Below are 16,812 nucleotides of genomic sequence, written 5' to 3' on the forward strand. Positions count from 1 at the left end.
CTAATTTTCTCCTTAAATGCGAGCATGGTATTTAATCCTAATTTTATTCTCAAATGAAGAACATGATATTTAATCCTAATTTTATTCTCAAAAGTAAGAGCATGATATTTAATCCTAATTATCAAATGAGGAGCATGATATTTAAACCTAATTTTATTCTCAAATGAAGAACATGATATTTAATCCTAATTTTATTCTCAAAAGTAAGAGCATGATATTTAATCCTAATTATCAAATGAGGAGCATGATATTTAATTCTAGTTTTCTCCTCAAATGAAGAGCATGATATTTAATCCTAATTTAAGCTCAAAAGAGCATGGTTTTTAATTCTAATTTTCTCCTCGAACTTGCTTCTGCTATTTTTTTCAAGTAAGAGCATGATATTGGCTTCTGATTTTCACCTCGAAGAAAGAGCATGATATTTTCTTGTGTTTTCTCCTTAACTAAAGAGCATGATATTTGCGTTTGAATTAATAATCAGCTAGGCCATTACCTAAGGCGCACCACCTTAGGCCTAAGTCATCAAGCGACTTTTAAAGCCATTAATTCAGGTGGCCAGGTTGCAATGCGTAGGAGGGTTGTGGCCAGTAATTCATGCCACGCGAGCCAACAGTTCTCTAACTAACCTCAACAAGTTTTTATGGAAGGGGAAACCGAAGAGCTTTCGTCCCTAAAGTTAAAAAGCGTGAAATGAGCGTTGCTTAATTTAGTTCCTAAAGTTAAAAAGCGTGAAATGAGCGTTGCTTTCGTCCCTAAAGTTAAAAAGCGTGAAATGAGCGTTGCTTTCGTCCCTAAAGTTAAAAAGCGTGAAATGAGCGTTGCTTTCATTCCTAAAGTTAAAAAGCGTGAAATGAGCGTTGCTTTCATTCCTAAAGTTAAAAAGCGTGAAATGAGCGTTGCTTTCATTCCTAAAGTTAAAAAGCGTGAAATGAGCGTTGCTTTCATTCCTAAAGTTAAAAAGCGTGAAATGAGCGTTGCTTTCGTCCCTAAAGTTAAAAAGCGTGAAATGAGCGTTGCTTTCGTCCCTAAAGTTAAAAAGCGTGAAATGAGCGTTGCTTTCGTCCCTAAAGTTAAAAAGCGTGAAATGAGCGTTGCTTTCATTCCTAAAGTTAAAAAGCGTGAAATGAGCGTTGCTTTCATTCCTAAAGTTAAAAAGCGTGAAATGAGCGTTGCTTTCATTCCTAAAGTTAAAAAGCGTGAAATGAGCGTTGCTTTCGTCCCTAAAGTTAAAAAGCGTGAAATGAGCGTTGCTTTCGTCCCTAAAGTTAAAAAGCGTGAAATGAGCGTTGCTTTCATTCCTAAAGTTAAAAAGCGTGAAATGAGCGTTGCTTTCATTCCTAAAGTTAAAAAGCGTGAAATGAGCGTTGCTTTCATTCCTAAAGTTAAAAAGCGTGAAATGAGCGTTGCTTTCGTCCCTAAAGTTAAAAAGCGTGAAATGAGCGTTGCTTTCGTCCCTAAAGTTAAAAAGCGTGAAATGAGCGTTGCTTTCATTCCTAAAGTTAAAAAGCGTGAAATGAGCGTTGCTTTCATTCCTAAAGTTAAAAAGCGTGAAATGAGCGTTGCTTTCATTCCTAAAGTTAAAAAGCGTGAAATGAGCGTTGCTTTCATTCCTAAAGTTAAAAAGCGTGAAATGAGCGTTGCTTTCGTCCCTAAAGTTAAAAAGCGTGAAATGAGCGTTGCTTTCGTCCCTAAAGTTAAAAAGCGTGAAATGAGCGTTGCTTTCGTCCCTAAAGTTAAAAAGCGTGAAATGAGCGTTGCTTTCATTCCTAAAGTTAAAAAGCGTGAAATGAGCGTTGCTTTCATTCCTAAAGTTAAAAAGCGTGAAATGAGCGTTGCTTTCATTCCTAAAGTTAAAAAGCGTGAAATGAGCGTTGCTTTCGTCCCTAAAGTTAAAAAGCGTGAAATGAGCGTTGCTTTCGTCCCTAAAGTTAAAAAGCGTGAAATGAGCGTTGCTTTCGTCCCTAAAGTTAAAAAGCGTGAAATGAGCGTTGCTTTCATTCCTAAAGTTAAAAAGCGTGAAATGAGCGTTGCTTTCATTCCTAAAGTTAAAAAGCGTGAAATGAGCGTTGCTTTCATTCCTAAAGTTAAAAAGCGTGAAATGAGCGTTGCTTTCGTCCCTAAAGTTAAAAAGCGTGAAATGAGCGTTGCTTTCATTCCTAAAGTTAAAAAGCGTGAAATGAGCGTTGCTTTCATTCCTAAAGTTAAAAAGCGTGAAATGAGCGTTGCTTTCATTCCTAAAGTTAAAAAGCGTGAAATGAGCGTTGCTTTCATTCCTAAAGTTAAAAAGCGTGAAATGAGCGTTGCTTTCGTCCCTAAAGTTAAAAAGCGTGAAATGAGCGTTGCTTTCGTCCCTAAAGTTAAAAAGCGTGAAATGAGCGTTGCTTTCGTCCCTAAAGTTAAAAAGCGTGAAATGAGCGTTGCTTTCATTCCTAAAGTTAAAAAGCGTGAAATGAGCGTTGCTTTCATTCCTAAAGTTAAAAAGCGTGAAATGAGCGTTGCTTTCATTCCTAAAGTTAAAAAGCGTGAAATGAGCGTTGCTTTCGTCCCTAAAGTTAAAAAGCGTGAAATGAGCGTTGCTTTCGTCCCTAAAGTTAAAAAGCGTGAAATGAGCGTTGCTTTCATTCCTAAAGTTAAAAAGCGTGAAATGAGCGTTGCTTTCATTCCTAAAGTTAAAAAGCGTGAAATGAGCGTTGCTTTCATTCCTAAAGTTAAAAAGCGTGAAATGAGCGTTGCTTTCGTCCCTAAAGTTAAAAAGCGTGAAATGAGCGTTGCTTTCGTCCCTAAAGTTAAAAAGCGTGAAATGAGCGTTGCTTTCATTCCTAAAGTTAAAAAGCGTGAAATGAGCGTTGCTTTCATTCCTAAAGTTAAAAAGCGTGAAATGAGCGTTGCTTTCATTCCTAAAGTTAAAAAGCGTGAAATGAGCGTTGCTTTCGTCCCTAAAGTTAAAAAGCGTGAAATGAGCGTTGCTTTCGTCCCTAAAGTTAAAAAGCGTGAAATGAGCGTTGCTTTCATTCCTAAAGTTAAAAAGCGTGAAATGAGCGTTGCTTTCATTCCTAAAGTTAAAAAGCGTGAAATGAGCGTTGCTTTCATTCCTAAAGTTAAAAAGCGTGAAATGAGCGTTGCTTTCGTCCCTAAAGTTAAAAAGCGTGAAATGAGCGTTGCTTTCGTCCCTAAAGTTAAAAAGCGTGAAATGAGCGTTGCTTTCATTCCTAAAGTTAAAAAGCGTGAAATGAGCGTTGCTTTCATTCCTAAAGTTAAAAAGCGTGAAATGAGCGTTGCTTTCATTCCTAAAGTTAAAAAGCGTGAAATGAGCGTTGCTTTCATTCCTAAAGTTAAAAAGCGTGAAATGAGCGTTGCTTTCGTCCCTAAAGTTAAAAAGCGTGAAATGAGCGTTGCTTTCGTCCCTAAAGTTAAAAAGCGTGAAATGAGCGTTGCTTTCGTCCCTAAAGTTAAAAAGCGTGAAATGAGCGTTGCTTTCATTCCTAAAGTTAAAAAGCGTGAAATGAGCGTTGCTTTCATTCCTAAAGTTAAAAAGCGTGAAATGAGCGTTGCTTTCGTCCCTAAAGTTAAAAAGCGTGAAATGAGCGTTGCTTTCGTCCCTAAAGTTAAAAAGCGTGAAATGAGCGTTGCTTTCGTCCCTAAAGTTAAAAAGCGTGAAATGAGCGTTGCTTTCATTCCTAAAGTTAAAAAGCGTGAAATGAGCGTTGCTTTCATTCCTAAAGTTAAAAAGCGTGAAATGAGCGTTGCTTTCATTCCTAAAGTTAAAAAGCGTGAAATGAGCGTTGCTTTCGTCCCTAAAGTTAAAAAGCGTGAAATGAGCGTTGCTTTCGTCCCTAAAGTTAAAAAGCGTGAAATGAGCGTTGCTTTCATTCCTAAAGTTAAAAAGCGTGAAATGAGCGTTGCTTTCGTCCCTAAAGTTAAAAAGCGTGAAATGAGCGTTGCTTTCGTCCCTAAAGTTAAAAAGCGTGAAATGAGCGTTGCTTTCATTCCTAAAGTTAAAAAGCGTGAAATGAGCGTTGCTTTCGTCCCTAAAGTTAAAAAGCGTGAAATGAGCGTTGCTTTCATTCCTAAAGTTAAAAAGCGTGAAATGAGCGTTGCTTTCATTCCTAAAGTTAAAAAGCGTGAAATGAGCGTTGCTTTCGTCCCTAAAGTTAAAAAGCGTGAAATGAGCGTTGCTTTCGTCCCTAAAGTTAAAAAGCGTGAAATGAGCGTTGCTTTCATTCCTAAAGTTAAAAAGCGTGAAATGAGCGTTGCTTTCATTCCTAAATTTGAGCGTGAAATTTGCTTTTAACTTTTCCATAAAGCATTTATTTTTTTACTTATAATTCCAAAATCAAGTTAATTACATTAAAATCAATTCACTTTTAAAAAGGAATTAATTAACCCGAAGAAATGATACCATATCTTAAAAAGAAGATGGCAATCGAACCGAAACCGTTATAATTTGGCAGACGATAGTAAAAATCACTTTTCGTGTATTCCTTCTCGAAATAACCGAAAAAGTAAATAAGAAGAATATTTGAATTTGTTGGAGGTCGGTTGGAAAAAAAGATTAATCTCTAAAGTAACTGGTTCTTCACGGTGAGAAAAGTTCCCAGCAAACCGAAAAAGAAAGTAAATACAAATTTTTGGTGCCGCCGCTTTTAAAGTTAGATAGACGGAATACTCGCGGACCATAAAAATTACGAATATTTACGATGGAAATATCGCTCCTTTTTTTAGGTTCGTAATAAAGCGTTTTATTGCCATAGATGCCATTTTTTTCACCGAAATTCGGAAATTAAAGAGTCATTGATTGGGAATTAATTTTCTTTTTTTGCGGGGACTCTTCCGAAGGAAATCGTGCGTTAACCCTCGCCGACATTGGCAGCCCGTTTTGGAAGAAGTTCAAACCGCGAATCCCACTCGTGAAAACGCGCCCCAACGCCAACCATTTAAACTGGAATGACCTCGACGACCATCACTAGCTTTCTCCTTCTACGTATCGTAATTAGATAAAGTTATCCGTGTGATACTACAAGTTGATTATTTAATTTTTTAAACATTTTAATTTTTAATTGTTTTTAAAATTTACAATTAAAAAAAATGATTATGGTACAACAAGTACACTATTTAAATTTTTTAAACATTTTAGTTTTTAAAATTAACATTTTTTTCAAGTTTGAAATATAAAATTAAATATTTTTAAATTTTTAATTATTTTAATTTCTATTTTTAAATGTTTCATTTTTAAAGTGGAATTTATTTTTTTTAAAATTGAGTTTATTTTTTTTAAATAGTTTATTTTTTTAAATAGTTTATTTTTTAAATTGAGTTTATTTTTTTAAATTGAGTTTATTTTTTTAAATTGAGTTTATTTTTTAAAATTTAGTTTATTTTTAAAATTGAGTTTATTTTTTTTGAAATTGAGTTTATTTTTTAAAATTGAGTTTATTTTTTTAAATTGAGTTTATTTTTTTTAAATTGAGTTTATTTTTTTAAAATTGAGTTTATTTTTTTAAAATTCAATTATTTTAAATTTGAATTCAATCATTTTAAATTTGAATTCAATCATTTTAAATTTGAATTCAACCATTTTAAATTTGAATTCAATCATTTTAAATTTGAATTCAATCATTTAAAATTTGAATTCAATTAGTTTAAATTTGAATTCAATTAGTTTAAATTTGAATTCAATCATTTTAAATTTGAATTCAATTATTTTAAATTTGAATTAATTTTTTAAATTTTATCCTAAAATGAAACATATTTGAATGAATAATTTTCATAAAAGGTTGATCGTGGAACTTTCGAGATATCATTATCTAAATAGTGAACGATCCTTGTGTATACGGTAATATCATGAACTAGGTGAACTTTTAAATGTCACTTTATATTTTACTTTTATCAGAAGTAAATAAATGCATATCGGTTAGGTTATGCTTTAACTAAAAAACTTTATTGCAAAGTTTACAAAACTCATTTTTTAGATCACCTTCATAATATTTTCGCGATAAAATGGCTTTAAAAGTCGCTTGATGACTTAGGCCTAAGGTGGTGCCTTTGGTATTAGCCTAGCTGATTATTATTATTTATTTATTTAAATTTAAATTCCCGATGATTATTATTATTTATTTATTTAAATTTAAATTCCCGATGATTATTATTATTTATTTATTTAAATTCCCTATGATTATTATTATTTATTTATTTAAATTTAAATTATCTATGATTATTATTATTTATTTATTTAAATTTAAATTCTCTATGATTATTATTATTTATTTATTTAAATTTAAATTCCCTATGATTATTATTATTCATTTATTTAAATTTAAATTCCCTATGATTATTATTATTCATTTATTTAAATTTAAATTCCCTATGATTATTATTATTCATTTATTTAAATTTAAATTCCCTATGATTATTATTATTTATTTATTTAAATTTAAATTATCTATGATTATTATTATTCATTTATTTAAATTTAAATTCCCTATGATTATTATTATTTATTTATTTAAATTTAAATTCTCTATGATTATTATTATTCATTTATTTAAATTTAAATTCTCTATGATTATTATTATTCATTTATTTAAATTTAAATTCCCTATGATTATTATTATTATTCATTTATTTAAATTTAAATTCCCTATGATTATTATTATTTATTTATTTAAATTTAAATTCCCTATGATTATTATTATTTATTTATTTAAATTTAAATTCCCTATGATTATTATTATTCATTTATTTAAATTTAAATTCCCTATGATTATTATTATTCATTTATTTAAATTTAAATTATCTATGATTATTATTATTCATTTATTTAAATTTAAATTCTCTATGATTATTATTATTCATTTATTTAAATTTAAATTCTCTATGATTATTATTATTCATTTATTTAAATTTAAATTCTCTATGATTATTATTATTCATTTATTTAAATTTAAATTCCCTATGATTATTATTATTCATTTATTTAAATTTAAATTCCCTATGATTATTATTATTCATTTATTTAAATTTAAATTCCCTATGATTATTATTATTTATTTATTTAAATTTAAATTCTCTATGATTATTATTATTCATTTATTTAAATTTAAATTCTCTATGATTATTATTATTTATTTATTTAAATTTAAATTCTCTATGATTATTATTATTTATTTATTTAAATTTAAATTATCTATGATTATTATTATTTATTTATTTAAATTTAAATTCTCTATGATTATTATTATTCATTTATTTAAATTTAAATTATCTATGATTATTATTATTTATTTATTTAAATTTAAATTCTCTATGATTATTATTATTTATTTATTTAAATTTAAATTCCCTATGATTATTATTATTCATTTATTTAAATTTAAATTATCTATGATTATTATTATTCATTTATTTAAATTTAAATTATCTATGATTATTATTATTTATTTATTTAAATTTAAATTATCTATGATTATTATTATTTATTTATTTAAATTTAAATTCTCTATGATTATTATTAATTATTTATTTAAATTTAAATTCTCTATGATTATTATTATTTATTTATTTAAATTTAAATTATCTATGATTATTATTATTTATTTATTTAAATTTAAATTATCTATGATTATTATTATTTATTTATTTAAATTTAAATTCCCTATGATTATTATTATTCATTTATTTAAATTTAAATTCCCTATGATTATTATTATTCATTTATTTAAATTTAAATTCCCTATGATTATTATTATTCATTTATTTAAATTTAAATTCCCTATGATTATTATTATTTATTTATTTAAATTTAAATTATCTATGATTATTATTATTCATTTATTTAAATTTAAATTATCTATGATTATTATTATTCATTTATTTAAATTTAAATTCTCTAAACTTTCCCCAACTTTTTAGGCCTATTAGGGAGATCTCGACTTTCAAAATGGTAATCTTTTCAGTTGGAAATTAGGGCACACCGGTAGTAAATAGATAATATTTCCGTTTAAATTCCCAGCACCCGGTAATATTTCTTACTTCCCCCGCCTTTACGCTGGAATAGTAACCACTTTAACAGTTGAGAAATTACTTCCGCGTCCATTCTTTGTCAGCAAGGGCAGTGTAACCCGGCCACCTGAATTAATGGCGTTGAAAGTCACTCGATGCCTTTGGTCTATGGTGGTGCCTTGGGTATTAGCCTAGCTGATTATTATTACTATTATCATAAGTAACATAATAACAATAAGTATGACAATTAACGAGATTTACAACCAAACTGATTTTCATAGTTATTGCGCAATCAAGATGTTTTCTCAGCACAGAGCCCTCTAGTGTCTAAAATACGTGAGACTTCCGTTAATCCGAAATATCTGGTAGATAGGCGGAATATTAGGCCAAAATGGTAAAAATTAAAAACGTTTTTTCTCGGCGCCACGAGCTCATGTTTTTTTAATCACGCGTGATTCGCACGCGGGCTTCGAAACAAAGCCAAAGCCCCTCGCGACTCCAGAACGTGCTCTCCGATATTAGGCTTAAATTTTTATCAAAAAGTAGTCATCCAAAACGGAAAGTCGCGAGTCCAAGTCACGGCTTGAAGTGCTGAAAAAAGGTTCGGTTAGAAAATTAGTATTAAAGCAATAGGAAGTGTCATACTTATTGTTATTAAGTTACTTATGCTATTATTAATATTAACATAGCAGACTGATTTCGCGAAAATGTAGGCGTAACAGGCTATTTCCGTCTCACGACGAACTTGTTACATTTTCGCAACACGAAAGCGTTTCTATTTAAATCAACCGGTCTGAGTTCGAAAATCATAATTTTTTTTCCACCGTAGACATTTTTTATTTAGGAATAAAATCGTCATAAATAAAAACAGCACCCATTCCGAAGTCGCCTCCCGACGTCTCTCCTAATAGCGTAAAACTCTTTTCACGGTCCACGTGTAAATTGCTCAAGTACCCGTTACGCCGAGAAGACCAGAAGAAACAGGATTGGCGAAAAGCTAGTTTCCCGGACGGACACGCTACTCGCGAAAGAAGAAGGCCGTTTCTTCGAATCTCGCCCATTGAGGTCGACATGTCCTCCCAGACTGTCCTCTGAAACGTTCGAAAGTCGTGGGTTAGTCGCGGAATATCATTATAATAAAATAAACCACGATATATTAAGTGATAATTAATATAACAAGAATGCCCGGTGATTCGAGTATCTTGTTTCGATGGAAATAGGCGAAAATATTTTTGAATAATAGCGATGTTTAAAAGAAAATAACAGCGACCGTAAAAAAAGCAAAGTAAGATTTTTTTGGTGGAAATAGAAATTTCAGTGGGCGTTTTTGGTGGGGTAATTATAACGAAACAAACAGCAGTCTTAATCGAAGGGTGTCGTCGCCAAATGCGTTATGGGGTTATTGTATTTTAAGGGTAAGGTTAATCGGTTAAGGTTAAGTGGGGGGATATTGACATGCGTTCCCATTTCAATAAAGGCTACAGTCCCATGTTCACTAGTTTTTTTATGAGCCGCGACGAAAGGATTTATTCTACCAAAAGTCGAAAATATTTTACTCAAAGTCTTAAAATCATAACATAATTTAGAAAACAGACCCGGTTTTTGCGTAGAGTTTTCAAATACTTTATTGGGTTTTTAAAGGGAATATAACCTGCAAAGCAATCTTTATGGAAGACCCCTTCAATTTTTCAAATTTTGCTGTACAGTGGCGCCAAACATTTTTAAAGCGAAAGGCAAGAGCGGTCAGAGCTGCAAGCGTTGGTGTTCCACACCAAATACCTGAGGTTATATTCCCTTTAAGTACAAAATCAAATATCTGTATTTTAAGACAATTCAAGTTCAAATGCGCTTTGATTTTTGGGTAAAAATACAATATTCTCTGATATGGGGCTTAAGACAATCGAAGTTCAAATGCGCTTTGAGTTTTGGGTATAAACTCAAATGTTACCTGATATGGGGCTTAAGACTATCGAAGTTTGCACTTTGAGTTTTGGATATAAAATCAAATGTTATCTGGGGATTAAGACAATCAAAGTTGAAATGCGCTTTCAGTTTTAAGTACAAAATCAAATGATCTCTGCGGCTTAAGACGATCGAAGTTCAAAAGCGCGTTTTAGTTTTAGATATAAAATCAAATGATATCTGGCTCTTAAGGTCAAGTATTTGATAAGAACAGTACTTCATTGGGTTATAGATACAAAATCAAATGATCTTTTGGGGTTTAAGACGATCGAAGTTCTAAATGGCCTTGAGGTTTGGATTAAGAAATCGAAAAACCTCTGTGGTTAGGAAGTGATAGAAATATAACTAGGCCTTGGATTTTGGCGCAAAAAACCCTTGAACACGAGGGGTAGCAGAAAAAAGCGTTCATTAAATTAAATTTAAAATTATTTGAAATTACAATCCTAATAGCTTCAACCTTGATACTTAAATGAGCGTCGAATTGAGGATAAAAAATGTCGCTTCTAAATTTAAAACCGGGATAACAATAGAAAAAAACAAACACATGCTAAACGACAATTGACAACAAAATGACTGTAACGGGAAGACGAGATCGACAGGCGTTGCTTTTTTTTCTTATTATTTTCAAAGTACAATTTATTTCTAAGCGCCGCTAGTGGATGGACCCACATTCGATAGACCTCGAAATCGTAACCCACATTCGCGGTTTTTGTAAAAGTGCATTCTTCGACGTCATCATTATTTTACAAAGAAAATTGTCGACCGAAAAGACACGCGAAGTCAGATCCTTTTCACACCCCTCCATCCAAACGCTCAGTTTATGAGTAATGTCGTGTTAAGTATTTGGTTAAAGGCATAAGTTTATAAACATGCTTCGCATAAGTCTGTTAGTTCTTAATCTTCCCAACTGGTAGGTGATGAATATTGTCACGGGAAGTATTTGCTAATGGCATAAGTTTATAAACATGCTTCCAAAAAATTTGTCAGTTACCGGTCCTTATCTCTCCTAATGTCATATTTAGTAAAAGCAAAAGTTTATAAATTTGATTCGAATAAGTGTGACAATTCCTTCTTCGCAATTGTCAGGTGATGAATATTGTCATTTAGTAATGTCATAAGTTTATAAAAACGTTTCACATGAGTGTGTCAGTTTCCTATCTTTCCAACTGAGAGGTGATGGATAGTGTCACGGGAAGTATTAGGTTAAAGGAATAAGTAAATAAAATTGATCCGAATAAGTGTGTCAGTTCACTATCTACAGAGTGTTAAATTATTACTAAGAGACATTTTAAAAATAACCTCTCATTTTTGCTTGTCCGTCAAATCATAGTGTTAGGGACAACCATGTTGTTATTTAATAATAGTCAGCTAGGCTAATACCCAAGGCAGCACCTTAGGGCCAAGTCATCTAGCGACTTTTAAAGCCTTTAACTCAGGTGGCCGGGTTACAATGCGTAGGAGGGTGGTGGCAAGCCCTTTATGCCACGCGAGCCAACAGCTCCCTACACTTACTATTAACGTTAACTTCTACAAGTTTTTATGTTTCGACTAATTGGCGCACTTACGGAGCGTAATTATAAACTTACGACAGGGGAAATAAATTTGGTCGAAAAAATACCCGAATTATTTGTTTAAATAAATCTAAATAACTAGTCGGCCTAGTATCGAAGGTTAAACCTCGGGTTAAACGACCCTTGTACGCTTAAACCTTTCAATTTATTCTTTTTGAATTAAGAAACCTGGCGCGGAGAAAAACGCGTAAGGAGAAACGTATAGAGTAAACAGTCTGCGCGCTTTAAGGCTACGTGTATATTTCTACTCGTTGGACCGTTCGCGTTTTCTAACGCGGGATTAACACATATTATAAGACATTTTTACGAACCTTGGGATTAACCTGCCTATTGAAATATTTATCCTTTCTATTAAGAAAGAAAGGCTTTCTTAAAAATATTTCGTCGAAACGTGAGTTGCTAGCCTAAATAGCTTATGAAAGTATTGACTTTGTCTGTCGTAAGCGTGTTGTCAACAGTTAATTGATCATGAAATTATGATACTTTTTTAAAAATTATTCGGATTGAAATTTGAAGTTTTCCAAAAAATATACGCCATTGAAATTTGGAAAAAATTATGATTCCACGATCCCCAGGGCATCATAATCGAATTAAAAAAAATCAAAATACAATTTTATAATTTAAAAAAAACTAATATGTAATTTTAAAAGATTTAAAAAAATAACATTCAATTTTAAAAAATTCAAGAATCTGGGATTCAATTTTAAAAGATTAAAAAAATCTGCGATTCTATTTTAAAAGATTAAAAAAATCTGCGATTCAATTTTAAAAGATTAAAAAAATCTGCGATTCAATTTTAAAAGATTAAAAAAATACGCGATTCAGTTTTAAAAAATTCCAAAAAATCTGCGATTCAATTTTAAAAGAATAAAAAAATTCGCGATTCAATTTTAAAAAATTCCAAAAAATCTGCGATTTAATTTTAAAAGAATTAAAAAATTCGCGATTCAATTTTAAAAAATTCCAAAAGATCTGCGATTTAATTTTAAAAGATTCAAAAAATCTGGGATTCAATTTTAAAAGATTCCAAAAAATCTGCGATTTAATTTTAAAAGATTCAAAAAATCTGGGATTCAATTTTAAAAGATTCAAAAAATCCGCGATTCAATTTTAAAAGATTTATTATTTAATTTTCGCATTTAAAGTAAAATACCTTTCAATTTTTGAAATTTTTTCAACTAATTTTCCAATTTCTAAAAAAAAACATATCATTCAATTTTTAAAATCCTATAAAACATATCATTCTATTTTCAAAATCCTATAAAACATATCATTCTATTTTCTAATTCCTATAAACTATATCATTCAATTTTCCAATTTCTAAAAACTATATCTATCCATTTTCTAATTTCTATAAAATATCTTTACATTTTACTATTTATAAAAACTATATCATTCAATTTTACAATTTATAAAAACTATATCATTCTTTTTTTTAATTTATAAAAAAACATATTTAATTTTATAATTTAAAAAATTGATCATTCAATTTTACAATTTCTACAAAATATATCATTCAATTTTACAATTTCTACGAAATATATCATTCAATTTTTACAATTTCTAAAAACATTATCATTAAATTTTACAATATCTAAAAACATTATAATTTCATTTTCTAATTTCTAAAAATATGTCATTCAATTTTCCAATTATTAAAAAAATATATTAATATATTATTCAATTTTCAAATTTCTAAAAAATATATCATTCAATTTTCAAAATTCTAAAAAATATATCATTCAATTTTCAAAATTCTAAAAAATATATCATTCAATTTTCAAAATTCTAAAAAATATATCATTCAATTTTCAAAATCCTATAAAACATATCATTCTATTTTCAAATTCCTATAATTAAAGCTATAGCATTCAATTTCTAAAAACTATATCTATCAATTTTCTAATTTCTATAAAATATCATACACATTTTACTATTTATAAAAACTATATCATTCAATTTTACAATTTATAAAAACTATATCATTCAATTTTACAATTTATAAAAACTATATCATTCAATTTTACAATTTATAAAAACTATATCATTCAATTTTACAATTTATAAAAACTATATCATTCAATTTTACAATTTATAAAAACTATATCATTCAATTTTACAATTTATAAAAACTATATCATTCAATTTTACAATTTATAAAAACTATATCATTCAATTTTACAATTTATAAAAACTATATCATTCAATTTTACAATTTATAAAAACTATATCATTCAATTTTACAATTTATAAAAACTATATCATTCAATTTTACAATTTATAAAAACTATATCATTCAATTTTACAATTTATAAAAACTATATCATTCAATTTTACAATTTATAAAAACTATATCATTCAATTTTACAATTTATAAAAACTATATCATTCAATTTTACAATTTATAAAAACTATATCATTCAATTTTACAATTTATAAAAACTATATCATTCAATTTTACAATTTATAAAAACTATATCATTCAATTTTACAATTTATAAAAACTATATCATTCAATTTTACAATTTATAAAAACTATATCATTCAATTTTACAATTTATAAAAACTATATCATTCAATTTTACAATTTATAAAAACTATATCATTCAATTTTACAATTTATAAAAACTATATCATTCAATTTTACAATTTATAAAAACTATATCATTCAATTTTACAATTTATAAAAACTATATCATTCAATTTTACAATTTATAAAAACTATATCATTCAATTTTACAATTTATAAAAACTATATCATTCAATTTTACAATTTATAAAAACTATATCATTCAATTTTACAATTTATAAAAACTATATCATTCAATTTTACAATTTATAAAAACTATATCATTCAATTTTACAATTTATAAAAACTATATCATTCAATTTTACAATTTATAAAAACTAATACATTCAATTTTACAATTTATAAAAACTATATCATTCTATTTTTTAATTTATAAAAAACATTCAATTTTACAATTTCTACAAAATATATCATTCAATTTTGCAATTTCAAAAACATTATCATTTAATTTTCAAATTTAAAAATATATCATTCAATTTTACAATTTCTACAAAATATATCATTCAATTTTACAATTTATAAAAACTATATCATTCAATTTTACAATTTATAAAAACTATATCATTCAATTTTACAATTTATAAAAACTATATCATTCAATTTTACAATTTATAAAAACTATATCATTCAATTTTACAATTTATAAAAACTATATCATTCAATTTTACAATTTATAAAAACTATATCATTCAATTTTACAATTTATAAAAACTATATCATTCAATTTTACAATTTATAAAAACTAATACATTCAATTTTACAATTTATAAAAACTATATCATTCTATTTTTTAATTTATAAAAAACATTCAATTTTACAATTTCTACAAAATATATCATTCAATTTTGCAATTTCAAAAACATTATCATTTAATTTTCAAATTTAAAAATATATCATTCAATTTTACAATTTCTACAAAATATATCATTCAATTTTACAATTTCTAAAAACATTATCATTTAATTTTAAATTTTCAAAAAAAATATCATTCAATTTTCAAATTATTAAAACAATATATTAATATATTATTCAATTTTCAAATTATTAAAACAATATATTAATATATTATTCAATTTTCAAATTATTAAAACAATATATTAATATATTATTCAATTTTCAAATTATTAAAACAATATATTAATATATTATTCAATTTTCAAATCATTAAAACAATATATTAATATATTATTCAATTTTCAAATTATTAAAACATTATATTAATATATTATTCAATTTTCAAAATATTAAAACAATATATTAATATGTTATTCAATTTTCAAAATATTAAAACAATATATTAATATGTTATTCAATTTTCAAATTTCTAAAAAATATATCATTCAATTTTTTAAAATCTATTATTGCATTTAAGAAAATTATGACTTAAATTTTCATAAATCTATTACATTTTAATTAACAAAAAATCTACCATTCCAATTTCAAAGGAATCGTTTTCGATTTTGAAATATTAAAAAAAAAGTGTTGGAACAAAAAACACTGTCTTATATACACTAATCGTTTTGTACACAAATTTTCAACCAATTGAACGTTAATACAATCCTGTAAAATCAAAATAAAATCTAATATCACAGTGAAAACGCAACATCAAAAAATGCTAACAACAGAACGTAAATAATAGATAATTACGACGATTCCACTAAAACGAAATAGCCCAAATTTACGAGGAAACAAACAGGCAACTCTTAAAAAATTTTACAAGAAAAACACAATGCCGTGGAACTGGAAACTGTCCCAAAAACCTATTTAGGTTACCTAGAACGTACGAGTCTGTCTTCCAAGCCAAGCTCCTCACTCAAACGCAAATCCTTCATTTTCCCAATTGTTACGCGCTAATGAGGTATACCGAACCGATTTGATTGGCGTTTAAGGGAAGGGCGTATTGACCGAACCGATTTGATTGACGCTTAAGGAAAGGGCCTACTGACCGAACCGATTTGATTGAAGTTTAAGGGAAGGGCGTACTGATCGAACCGATTTGATTGACGTTTAAGGGAAGGGCGTACTAACCGAACCGATTTGATTGACGTTTAAGGGGAAGGGCGTACTGATCGAACCGATTTGATTGACGTTTAAGGGGAAGGGCGTACTGACCGAACCAATTTGATTGACGTTTAAGGGAAGGGCGTACTGATCGAACCGATTTGATTGACGTTTAAGGGAAGGGCGTACTAACCGAACTGATTTGATTGACGTTTAAGGGAAGGGCGTACTAACCGAACCGATTTGATTGACGTTTAAGGGAAGGGCGTACTGATCGAACCGATTTTATTGACGTTTAAGGGAAGGGCGTACTAACCGAACCGATTTGATTGACGTTTAAGGGGAAAGGCGTACTAACCGAACCGATTTGATTGACGTTTAAGAGGAGGGGCGTACTGATCGAACCGATTTGATTGACGTTTAAAGGGAAAGGGCGTACTAACCGAACCGATTTGATTGACGTTTAAGGGAAGGGCGTACTGATCGAACCGATTTGATTGACTTTTAAGGGAAGGGCGTACTAACCGAACCGATTTGATTGACGTTTAAGGGAAGGGCGTACTAACCGAACCGATTTGATTGACGTTTAAGGGGAAAGGCGTACTGATCGAGCCGATTTGATTGACGTTTAAGGGGAAGGGCGTACTAACCGAACCGATTTGATTGACGTTTAAGGGGAAGGGCGTACTG

This window comes from Leiobunum rupestre, chromosome 10 (genome assembly GCF_980474605.1).
Source record: "Leiobunum rupestre chromosome 10, qqLeiRupe1.1.hap1, whole genome shotgun sequence".
In the NCBI taxonomy this organism is placed as follows: Eukaryota; Metazoa; Arthropoda; class Arachnida; order Opiliones; family Sclerosomatidae; genus Leiobunum; species Leiobunum rupestre.